General features: G+C 32.4%; 1 long non-coding RNA gene across 6 annotated transcripts in view; it reads right to left on the bottom strand.

The window, feature by feature from the left end:
- The window catches only part of LOC106003478, a 255894-nt gene that overhangs the window by 56542 nt on the left and 186512 nt on the right, over window positions 1–12840 (bottom strand). For all 6 annotated transcript variants that reach the window (XR_006605008.1, XR_006605010.1, XR_006605012.1 and 3 more), the window contains exons 2-3: window positions 7452–7573; window positions 6512–6609 (exon numbers count right to left, since the gene is read on the bottom strand). This is a non-coding gene — a long non-coding RNA (uncharacterized LOC106003478). The remainder of the gene's footprint in view (window positions 1–6511; window positions 6610–7451; window positions 7574–12840) is intronic.

Here is a 12840-nt window from a genome sequence, read left to right as displayed (position 1 = left end):
ACTCATTCTATTAAGGTTCCCAATGTCCATTTCAATATTGTTAAATAATTTTATCTTTATAGATAATCATGAAAACAATTCCTTTTGAACAATTTTCTATATATCAGGTTGTAATAATGCTATTAGTACATAGTGTTTGAATTAATAATTCAGGGAATATCTGCTAAAATCTACATTCTATTGAATAAACTGAGACTGTGACTTCCTTTAAACAAATATTTAATGTTTTCTCAGCTATTTATAAATTTTTGCAACAAATAACCGGGTTTGAGACTTCATAAATATTATGACATTCCTTTTTTTTTTTTTTTTTTTTACAATATTCACTGGCTCAGTCCAGAGAGCATATGACTCTTACAGTCCAGAAAGCATATGACTCTTAATCTCAGTCCCCATGTTGGGTGCAGAGATTATACTTAGATAAATAGATAATTAAAAAATAAAACAAAAATCACTCAGTTATCTTTAACTGAAAGCAATCTCATAATTTAAGGTGTATGGAGTAAGGTTTAATTTGTGTTACAAACTTATTTTTCTATGTACAGTAAAACAATCTTTGCAATATATCCTAAAAATTCTGCTTCATCAGAAAAATATATTTTTAAAATATCACCAGATTGAAGAGTATGACAGTGGTGAATATTTATTGTGTCTTTAAAATGCTGTAGAAGTCAGCTAGAAAGAAGCGAGTAACATTGGCTTTTGTGAAAGGTAAGAAAATATAACCAGAACACAAAGCCGATATAAAATGAACTTATTTTGTATGATTCAAGAAAATAATGGCATATGTATCTCACAGGGAGATTAAGAGATAAATCATGAGGTTGTTAATAAACTGGAAAATTAATTTTTACCATGTAGAATCACAGCAAATTTTGTAAGTATCTATATTATTAAACATTTTTAAATATAAAATGATCAAGAGAAAAAAAAGGCCCCATTTCCCATGCAATCAACCAGCATTGTTGATTTTGAAAATATAAATAGGTATGTTTAAAATTCAAATGTATAAAATGAAAGGAAAAATTCCATACTCCCTTCCACATTTCCCTATCCTTCTTGTCATATGTACCTACTGTTAACATTTTTATTGCATTCTGCATCAATAAACAGCTAGCTAGGTAAATAAATTCATGTCAGCTCTTATCTTTTGATAGAAACATACAGATTTTTTAATATAATTTATTCTTTCAGTGTACAGTATATTATACTATAAAAAGTCCACCTACTGCCTTTTGTTACAGGATATTTTGGACATATTTTCATATCAGCATAATAAAGATCTAACTTTCTCTGTATATAACTATATTATACACAGACACACACACAAACACACACATACACACACATTCTCACCAGAATTTTTAAATAATTTCTGCTCATTAAAATTTACATAATTATACTTTTTTTGCTATTATAGGCAATATTCCAAAACATACCCTCTTGTATATAAGCATAATTTTTAAGTATAATCCTATGACAAATTACTACATCTAGAATCTACTGTTCATAAAGTAACTGCCATTTTAATTTGTATAGACACTATCAATTTTGCCTTAAAGGTGTTAGGGAACTCCTAACTTATTATCTCTGTATCTTTTTTTTTCTTTCCCTCATTTTCTTTCAATTACCAGGTATGTGATAGTTTAAAAAAAAAAGTTACCTTGTTGGTATTTTAATTTTTTTTTATTACAAGTGAGGTTATATATCCTTCAGTGTATGTACTAATATTTCTAATTGCTCTGTTATCTTGCTCTCAATTGACAATTTATATCTTTTCATCATTTGCCTATTTTATATATCTTGGTTGAGCCTTTTGTACATTAATATAGTTGTTTGCAAAATACTTTTTTCCTACTTCTTATTTCTCCCACACAGATGCCCCTGTTAAGCTTTTTAAAGATTCTATTTATTTATTTGTGAGAGAGTGAGAGAAAGAACACAAGCAGGAGGGAGAAGCAGAAGGACAAGTAGACTTCTTGCTGAGCAGGAAGCCCAATGTGGGACTGGATTTCAGTACCCTAGATTTCACGACCTGAGCCAAAGGCAGATGCTTAACCCACTGAGCCACCCAGGCATCCCTTTCTGATAAGCTTTTGATAAACTTCCCAGTTTATCAGTTGTACCACGGAAGAGGTATTCGGTCTGCTCTTCAACACAGTAAAATATTTTTTTTTATCAAAATTAAATGATTATTTGGTCTATAGAAATTGATGGCAGAACATCACCCATTGTTTTAAATTCAGCACTGCATTTCATGTAAGTTTCCTCTTTGGGCTCCTGGACATCCCTTGTGACTTGTAACCTACAGTGGCAATGCTAATGTCTCCCCAGCGAATCCACTGGACTCTGGCTTGCTTTTATAGGGAGTAGAATACCTTTCTTCAATTTCTTCCATTTTTCAGTTTTAATTCCATCAGTCCAAGTTCATATTTTTGGATAAAGTGATAAAGATGAAGAAAGAACTGAATTACCATTCTTTCTGACAGAACCACATCAGAGTAATTCTAACTATCTTTACATTCTACACAAGCATGAATTCCACAGAGTGGCAAGTGAGTGCTGCAGGAGAAACTCTAACACAAGAAACTGACTTTATACCTCTGTGGTACTGGTGCAGGGGAGATGCAGAATTCTTAATAATTGCTTTATTTGTATAACTTACTCTTCTCTTCTTTTCTTGGTAAGACTCCTTTAACAAGGTGTCACATTCTAAAGGAGCATAAATTCAATGCCAAAAGGCTTGAAAATGATGTAATTTTGATGCATCCGACTTGAAAAGGAAGCCTGGAAACTGGAATTCCATCCTTATACACAGAACCAATGTTCTAAGACCCATCTTTGGACAGTTTTCTCTTCAAAGTTCTTACCATCTCAAGGGTTGCTCCCTCAAGTTTGGTATCTACCCCAAACTTCATTCTGTCTTTAATTAATTTCACCCTTTCACTGTGTGGATATTACCTGCTCCTTGATAAACAGATTTAGTTTCCTTTTAATATAAACCAAATTTGCTTTTTCTTTTTAATTTAATTTATTTATTTGACACAGAGAGATCACAAGTCGGCAGAGAGAGAGAGGGAAGCAGGCTTCCTGCTGAGCAGAAAGCCTGATATGGGGCTCGATCCCAGGACCCCGAGATCACGACCCGAGCCGAAGGCAGAGGACTAAGCCACTGAGCTACCCAGGAGCCCCTGCCTTTTCTTCATTATCTTTATCTATCTACTTCATATCAAATGACAGTGGAACCAGAACTAAGAAGAAAGGAGAAAAAGTGGAATTATCTGAATGAGTACATATACCTTAATATTTTTCATGTTATTCTTATGAATCTGTATTGATATGGTTTTTTGTTTATTTGTTTGTTTGTTTGTTGCTTAAGCCTGTCATATAAAAAGTCTTCAAATTATTCTCCATACAAAAATTGTATCCATCTAGTTTAAAACTCTGCTTTCGGATCAGTTCGTGATCTCAGGGTCCTGGGATCGAGCCCCACATCGGGCTCTCTGCTCAGCAGGGAGCCTGCTTCCCCTTCTCTCTCTGCCTGCCTCTCTGCCTTTTGTGATCTTTTTCTCTCTCTCTCTTTGTTAAATAAATAAATAAATAAAATCTTTAAAAAAAAACTGTTTCTTTACAAAATGTTATTTACAAAATGTCTAAGAATGGATTTTTTTCCCCAAAGTGAATGATACTTTAAATAACACAATATATTTCTTGGGGGGGGGGCACAAGAAGACTATTTGATGGTATGGAAGTTGTTCTTGTGTTTTTAATTTAAATTCTCAATAAATTCTTCACACTTATAGAATATATTCAAGGTCAACTCTTTATTTGTGTTTAGGATCCAAACTAGAAGAGAATCTAACATTTGTAAAGTTCTAGAAAAGAGAGTTCCCATCATCTACTTGTGCTTGTAATATTTCCTTTATAACTAAGAAAGGATGGTTTGGAGGAAAATTTTCTCCTCCTGTACCTAAAGTAACAAACACAGTATTCTTGGGCATATGTCCCCTCCAGAACCCAGCACAAAAACAAGTTATGCAAAGCAAAATCACCATTTTAGAAAAGCCATTTCTAAAATGCAAAACTGTTCTGTTTAGTAATGGCACTTGGATTCACACTATGGGTAGTATGAACATCTATGTATGTATTAAACACTTCATACAGAATCCTTCATCATGTATACATAATTATTATAAAATATGGCTAATTCCTTAGCAATATATTTATGGGTATGTCTCCAAAGGCAAGGGAAACATAAGCAAAATGAACTACTGGGACAACACCAGTTAAAAAGCTTTTACACAGTGAAGGAAACCATAAACAAAACAAAAAGGCAACCTATTGAAGGGGAGAAGATATTTGCAAATTATATATCTCATAAGAAGTTAATATCCACAATATATAAAGAATTTATATAACTCAACACCAAAAAAAAAAAAAATCTGATTTAAAAATGGGCAGGGCACCTGAATGGACATTTAAGAAAATATATAGATGGGCAATAGACACATCAAAAGATTTTCAACATTACTTATCATCAAGGACATGCAAACCCAAACCACAGGAGATATTACTTCATAGCAGTGCAACTGATTAGTATCAAAAGGATAAGAAATAACAAATAGAAAAAGAAAATCTTCTGCATTATTGGTGGGAATGTAAAGTGGTACATCCACTGTTGAAATTGGTATAGAGGTTTCTCAATAAATTAAAAATATAAATACCATATCATCCAGTAATTCTCCTCCTGCATTTTTACCCAAAGAAAATGAAAACACTAATTCAAAAAGATAGATACATGCCTATGTTTACTGCAGCATTATTTTTCATAGCCAAGATATAGAACCAACATAAGTGCCCATCAGATGAATGCACAAAGAATTGGCACACACACACACACACACACACACACCCAAGAATATTACTCATCCATAACAAAGAATGAGATCTTGCCATATGCAACATGGATGGACCTAGAAGGTACTATGCTAAGTGAAACAAGTCAGCAAAGACATGGGATTTTACTTATATGTGGAATCTAAAAAACAGAACAAACGAACAAAAAAACAAAAAATAAAATTTTAAATACAGAGAACTAATTAGTGATTGCCAGAAAGGAGTTGGATGGGGGGGGGGAATAGATAAAAGGGATTAAGAAGAATTTAAGAATTTAAAGAATTTAAGTACAAACATCCAATTATAAAATAAATAAGGTACAGAGATTAAAAATATAAAATAAAAAAACAAAGGCTAATTTATGAAAAAACATTGCTTAAAAACTTTTCAGGATGCTAGTAGTAAATGACACAGCCAAAATGGCAAAGTCAAGAATTATAGGCTGAATTGAAAATTTAGGTATACTTAACTTTTGAGAAAAGTTTCTGAAAAAATATCAACAAGATACAGCTCAACGGTAGTTCTAGAGATAGTAAATGTTCAAATGTCAGAAATGAATATTTCTAAACAGTGCACTTGCTACTATATATTACCAGAAAATTGAAATTATTATGTTTGAGCATTATGAAATTCTAAAATACAAATCCCAAGATACCATGGACTTCATATTATTCATGTCTCTAGAAGGAAAAAGAAAGGGTTTTTTTGTTTTATTTTGTTTTGTTTTGTTGGTGGTGGTGTCGTCATCGTTGTTGTTGTTGGCTAGGTAGGCATCCCTACCACATTTGTGAAGAAATGTGAGAATCTAGCCTGTCTTCATATCCCAGGCAGAATTTGAAAATATGATTATGTGAGATCCAGTCAGTCTTAAATATGGTATTGCACAGCAAGGATAATGAAAGAATAATTAGTGGAGAAATGATGCCATATGACTATTTTTTTAATGATGGCTACTGACAAGATAAAAAACAGACCCTTCCCTTTGCTTATACCTAATTACAAAGTCAGACACAGTTCCTTCCTCTTTTATCCCTAGTCAGTGTCATGTTTTTTTGTCCCGTGAGTAGTTAGAATGGTTTGTCCCTCAGAAATTGACTTGACATAGAGATAAACATTTCCCATTCAAATAAGTGGCACATTCCCTATATACAAAATAACCTTGAGGGTAAAGCACCTAAGTTTCTCCCTCTCCTTACAAAAATTGCTAAGGCAAAAATACTCTATTTAGCACTCTGGTTTTCAGATGTGGTCTATTCACCCTGTTGCAGCTGCCCAATAAAATCATCTCTTAATTGTCTGGTGAATTTTGTCTTTGACAGTACCATACATCTCCGTCAATAATTCTAAATAGATAAAAGAATAAGTAATAGCATTTAAATTGAGGCAAGCCACTTAAAGACTGAAAACAATATGGAGGAAACAGATGAATCTGAAACCCATATTTCATTGTCCATCAGTACTTGACAGATGATACAAAATTCTACATTAATGCTTTATGTGCATGAGAGTTTGAACTATTTCAGAAGATCACTTTCAATGAACGGTGCCTAGAACTATTTCTAGAAATAAAGGGAAAGTACTTTTGTGTGCAGAAATAAAGAAGTAAAAGACTTACCTTTTCCGAGTCTGCTGCATAATCTTCAGTTTTCATCTCAAAATAAGTTTATTCTCTACCATCTGCTCTATTTTATTGCTATCATTTTTGAAATATATCTATTAAATAGAAAAGATATGAAATTTATCAAAACCTTCAATATGATGTGGAATCAAAGACAGAAAAACAGTACTAATTTCAGAATGACAGAATTATATTGAAAAAAATTCTAGTATTAAATTATTTATAATCTGAACTACATATATATATTCTGTTTATCTCACTCACTTGTCTTCTCTCTCTCTCTCTCTCTTCCTGGGGGGGGGGCAATTTCTGTTTCCTATCATGCCCCAGTAATTGAACCCATATACAATTCTCACAGTTTATCTTTTGTTTAAAAGATTTTCTCATCCTACTGACATCCGCAGCCAGACACCATCTACATCTTCTTCAGTATTGCTAGGCTTCCCTAATTCTCTCTTAGCTAGTGTTTATCTGACAAAATGGAGGGATAGATTATAATTCAAACTTCTACCTTTTCTAATACATGTGTAAAGACAATAACACTTAAATTTTTAAGCATTTCTCAAAATTGTCAAGGTCATAGGAAAACAAAACCAGACTTAGATATAGTCCTAGACTGGGAGAGTCAAAGGAGAGGGAGAATTAATAATTTAATACAATATGTTAATTGAGGATGGAGCCTGGAGCAGACAAACAATACTGGTGGAAAAAATCTGTAGAAACCGGAATCAAGTCTAGAGTTTAGTTGATAGTATACAAATGTTGGTCCTCAGTTTTAACAAATATGCCATCATTATACACAATTTTAACACTGGCAAAAATCTAGATGAAGGGCATATGTGGATTCTCTATGATATCTTTGCAATTTTTTCATAAATCTAAAATTACTACAAAATACAAAATTAAAACCAGAAAATAGCAATATAGAAGTACCTACCATATTCTCCAAACCAACCTCCAGGAAGATACCTTCTCTTAAGAGACTGCCTGAAAATCCTGGTTATGCCCACTGGGAGGGTTTTCGTTTGGATTCAGTGATGTCACTCAGTACTCCCAAACCTGGAGATCAAAGATATATGTGTTTATAAGAGACGCTTAACCTCACAAAACAAACTGAGGGTTGCCGGGGGAAGGGGGTATGGAAAGGGTGGTTTGGTTATGGACATTGGGGAGGGTATGTGCTATGGTGAATGCTGTGAAGTGTGTAAACCTGGTGATTCACAGACCTGTACCCCTGGGGCTAATAATACATTGTATGTTTATAAAAAAAATTTAAAAATTATAAAAAAATAAGGGGAGGAATTCAGAATGGTTAATGTGTTACCATATTAAGAGTTGAGAAAATCAGTATGAAGTCATGTTTAGCTTAACATAAATAAAAACAGATTGTCACACACACACACACACACACACACAAAAGATATATGTGTTTATTCTCTCCACTCTGACCCTCACTGTGATTGAGGGTTTTGCCCTTGGGCCCACCTTCCCCACTCTGGTAGCTTCCAGTCCCCCTCTCTCAGGAGCTGTGCTACATGAAGTTCTTGAGAAAAAAAAAAGTCTGGAGCCTTTCTTTATGCATAATTCAAACTCTATTTTATTGTAATATTTGGGACCCAAACCATCTTATCATTTATCTCCCTTTCTGACTTGCTACAACCCCACTAATTCACACATTCACTTCCTTCAGTTAAAATCAAGTGAAATCAAGATATGAATTGCTTCTCAAGCTCAGCAATTCATCAGAGTATCACCAGCATGTCTAATTCCCCTTAGGTAGACGCGCGCGCACACACACATACACACACGCACACACACACACTCACACATTCTTCTCCTTCATCATTACAATGAGTGAGTATAATTCTTTGAGAGATTGAAGAAAAATCTCTATTAAAGATAAAAGCAAGGGACACTCAGGTGGCTCAGTCAGTTGAGAATCTGACTCTTGGTTTTTTCAAAGGTCATGATCTCATGGGTCTCAGGATCTAGCCCAATTTCCCTCCCCCCTCTTAGGCTCCCTGCTCAGAGGGGAGTCTACCTAGATATTCTCTCCCTTTGCCCTTCCCCACTTGCTCTAGCACTCTCTCTCTCTCTAAAATAATAAATAAATCTTTAAAAAATAAAAATAAAAGCAAAAATAATTATTAAGTAATGATGAAAATTGAGTATTAGCCATTCATTATTTGATAGAGTTGGTATCCATCAGTTTCCTTAGCTAATCATAAATCTGCTTTTAGAACCCTCTCCCCTGAAATCACACACTTCATGCTATAAAGGCTTGCTAATAAATAGCTAGTGTCCAGTGAAGACACTCCCTGTAAAATAGATCATTTGAATCTGAAGAATATATACAGTTTTTGACCATATAAAGCCACCATTTTCTGTTTTCCATCATGTATTTAATCATCTCCAAAATCCTTTCTTTCTTTAAAAATAACATTTTTCTTTTTTTTTTTTAATGATTAACCCTTCAGCTTCAGGAAGATATGACATTTCTTCACAGGCCTTCATGGCATTTAAGAAGTTTGTTTGATAAATATTCAGCCAATGGCTGTAGGAGGCAGATGTGACTGGGAGGCATTTATACCAGTTGAAAATCCATTCATAATGTTATCTGATTCATAAGCCATGAAAATTAATGTTATTTATGTTCTACATAGCTGCCTTTAGTGCTGGAAGTTAAAGGGTTTGAAGAGAGACAAGACATTAAAAGGGTTTATTTTTTTCAACTTGGAAGAAAGATGGCATGTAAAGGAGCATTAAAAATTCATAGATGTACAAAGTGCTTTTGGATTTGCTAATTGTTTTCAAAGATTTATACAGTATCTTGAGAAATATAAAATTATGAGCTATAATAAATTTTTATGTAATTTAAAAAATTGATTTGGATCAGAAGCACTTATTCACCAGTATGGATGTTTTTGACTTTATACAAGAGCAATAAATATTTTGGATTTAAATTAAAATGGCGCATTACTTTACTTGTATCTGCATTTACCCACAGCACTACTCTTGTATAATTTTATGTCTCTAAGTAAAGAGAAGGGGGCATGCGACATCAGGAGCAGTGATTTTTGTTGCCCTATTTTTTAAAAATTAAGTGTAATTTCAAAATAAAATTTATGTATAATCATCATTAAATTCAAAGAAAATTGTAAAAAAGATAATGAATGTTTTTTTATTTATTTATTTATTTATTTAAGATTTTATTTATTTATTTGAGAAAGAAGGAAAGAGAGCCAGCACAGAGGAAGAAGTAGCCTCCCCGCTGAGCAGAGAGCCCAATGCAGGGCTTGATCTCAGGACCCTGAGATCATGACCTGGACTGAAGGCAGATGCATAACTAACTGAGCCACCCAGAAATCCCTTAAAAATTTATTAGAAACAAGAAAATATCCCTTTATTTCATATACCTAATTCTCTTTGGTTCAGGTAGCTACCATACTGTTTTCATCTGTTTTAGTGAACCACATTCCTCCTAAAAAAAGATGCATACACATGCTATATTTTAGAATATATGTTTTCTTCATATGTTCCAATATACAAAGACTGTGTAACTGCTTCACATTAAAAAAGTGTTTTTATTAAGTTTTAATTCCAGTATAGTTAACACAATATTATATAAAATTAATTGTTCTTTCACTGATTATTTTGTAAAAGATAATCATCACTAAGGAGACTGAACAATATTATGCCTTTCTAATTGTTTACATTGGAGAAGACTGATAATTGGAAGGATGACAGAAATGCTCACAGAGTGCAGGCATGCTCTGACAAGGGGGATAAAATTAGTCTTTGATAGACTGATAGGTCCTTTTGATCTTTGGAAAAATCAATTACGATGTTTTTCATATACCTAACCAAGAGCTGATTGTCATGTTTCATCCTTTATCTTTGTAGCTCTGTGGAGCGTCACAAAGTAAGACAAATATTCTAATCAGCTTGTCTGAGAGTAGGTTTCATATTCCCCTATTTTATTTAAGAAACTTTCAAACATAGTATTTTTTAGAAGTTTCCTATCTTGTTTGCTTTCCTTCCAAGTATTTTGACTATTGCCCCTTGAAAAATCCTGGATTTCTGAACTACGTGCAACATAGGGCCTTACCAAGTCTATAAAATGGATCCATCCTTTATTCTGGATTCTGATAATGCAGAATAAATCTTAGTAGTTTTTCTGTGTTCGCATGCCCCTGCTTTTTAAATACCTGAGAGTGAAATCTAAAGATCATTTCACCAATTTTCCCCTATCTGGTCCTGTAATTATTTCCTAACTTCCTCTTCCTAATCTAAATTCAAATTGACTAGTCCCATGTTTTTCTAGCATAAAGAAGTTGTTAGAAGGTAACTATGCATCTGGTGGAGGTTGGCATTTGTGTTTTTAAAGCATGTTTATCAAGCAAATATTCTACGTAAATGGAACTGACAACCAATTTCCACATCATTGCCTACTATGTGCCATACGTGGAGCTAGGCATTGTGGATACAATGATGAATAAAACTATGCATGGTTCTTGCCTTAATAAATCATACAAATGGCAGGGAGTAACTTCAGTTACAAATCTCACAACTATTAAGAGTATATGGAGAGAGTGGTAAGTATTGGTAGATGGCTCCATTTTAATTATGAAAATCTTCACAAAGCTCTACTTAAATAGCAATGTAATTTCAAGTGTCTTGGAATAAATCTAACAAAATATAGTTAAGATTTAGACATAAACAACTAAAATATCTTCAGAAAAAGTAAGGTCCTAAATTAGTGGAGTCATATGGCATGTTCCCAGTTTGGATACTGTCTTTTTTTCCCAAATTGATCTATAGATTTAATATCATCCCACCACATCCCTACTTATTTTAGTAGGTTTGATCAAACCCAAAGTGGAACTACATAGGAGAGAAAAAAAAGAAAAGGTCTTTTCCATCAAGTGTTCCAGTATAACTGGATAGCCTTTTGGAAAAGAAAAACATCAAAACTGACAAATCAAATTTCATAATACAAATAACATTCTAATCCAAGCATATATATATATATATATATATATATATATATATATATATTTGAAAGTGAAAGGCCTAAGAAAAAAGCTTCTAAAAAATAGTGAATACCTTCTTGACTAAAAAGAAGTTTTTTTAATTTTTACTTTATTTTTCTTTCTATGTAAATTTTGCCAAATTTAGCAAACAAAGCTACATGGCCCCTAGGTAAATGTAAATTTCATATAAGCACTGGATAATCTTTTTCATGTAAATACATACATGCATTATTTGGTAAATACATATACTAAAATATATTGTGTGGCTTACCTAAAATTTACATTTAACTGGGTATCTGGTATTTTATTTGGCAATTATGTTTCCTGATAAATATATAACCAAAAAAAAAAAAAAACCTGCATGTGGGCACCAAAAGAAAAGTATAGTGATATTCATAGCAGTATTATTTGGGAGAGTTCCACACTTGACACAATTTAAGTGTCTATCATAGGTAGAATGATAAAGAAATTGTAATAAAATTAGAATGAAATACCATAAAGTACTTGAACAAACTACAGCTAAAGAAAAAACCCTAACACAAAAGTACATATTATATGATTCTATTTATAGAGTTCAAAAACAGGCAAAACTGAATTTTGGTATTCTGAGATGCTGGCAATGTTGGATTTCTTGGTCTGGTAGCTATGTGTACTTTGAACTAATTCAGTGAGATCTACATTTATAACTTTCTGTAAGAATTATAATTCAACATAAAATACTAAAATTCACAGTGACACTTATGTAGGCATAATTGATTTTAAAGCAAAAAACATTACTAGAAATAAAAAAAAGGTCACAATACCATAATAAAAAGTTAAGTCAACCTGCAAGCTGTGAAGCTGTTTAGGGTAGTAATTAGTTTTAAAATACCTAAATTCCTTTTTAAAACAGCTTTATTGGGGTATACTAAATATACAATAAACTACATTTTTTTATTGTAAAAAAAATACTGAAAGTAAAATTAACCTAATTTTAAAAATTAATTGATTATACTATCAAATAATTAATTGATTATACTATCAAATAAGTTGACTTTAACATATCTTTCTCCAAAAGAAGTTATAATATAGATTAAATAACACAAAATTAAATTTGATCTAATGAATATAAGAAGAATATTGAACTAAAAAATTAGAAAATATAATAAATTGGAGAATTTACTAAACTCATCACTTATAAAACCATAAAGTCATGTTTCAATGAGTTTTAAAGAATAGATAACTTCCAGATTATTTTTTCTGCCTGTGGAGATTTTAATTTAAAAAAATTTTAAAAATAACCAACCGTCCCCA

Source organism: Mustela putorius, unplaced genomic scaffold, assembly GCF_011764305.1.
Source record: "Mustela putorius furo isolate JIRA1106 unplaced genomic scaffold, ASM1176430v1.1 tig00537350_pilon_pilon_pilon, whole genome shotgun sequence".
In the NCBI taxonomy this organism is placed as follows: domain Eukaryota; kingdom Metazoa; phylum Chordata; class Mammalia; order Carnivora; family Mustelidae; genus Mustela; species Mustela putorius.
The sequence above is the reverse complement of the archived record's forward strand: the minus strand, read 5'-3'. Positions and strand labels throughout refer to the sequence as shown.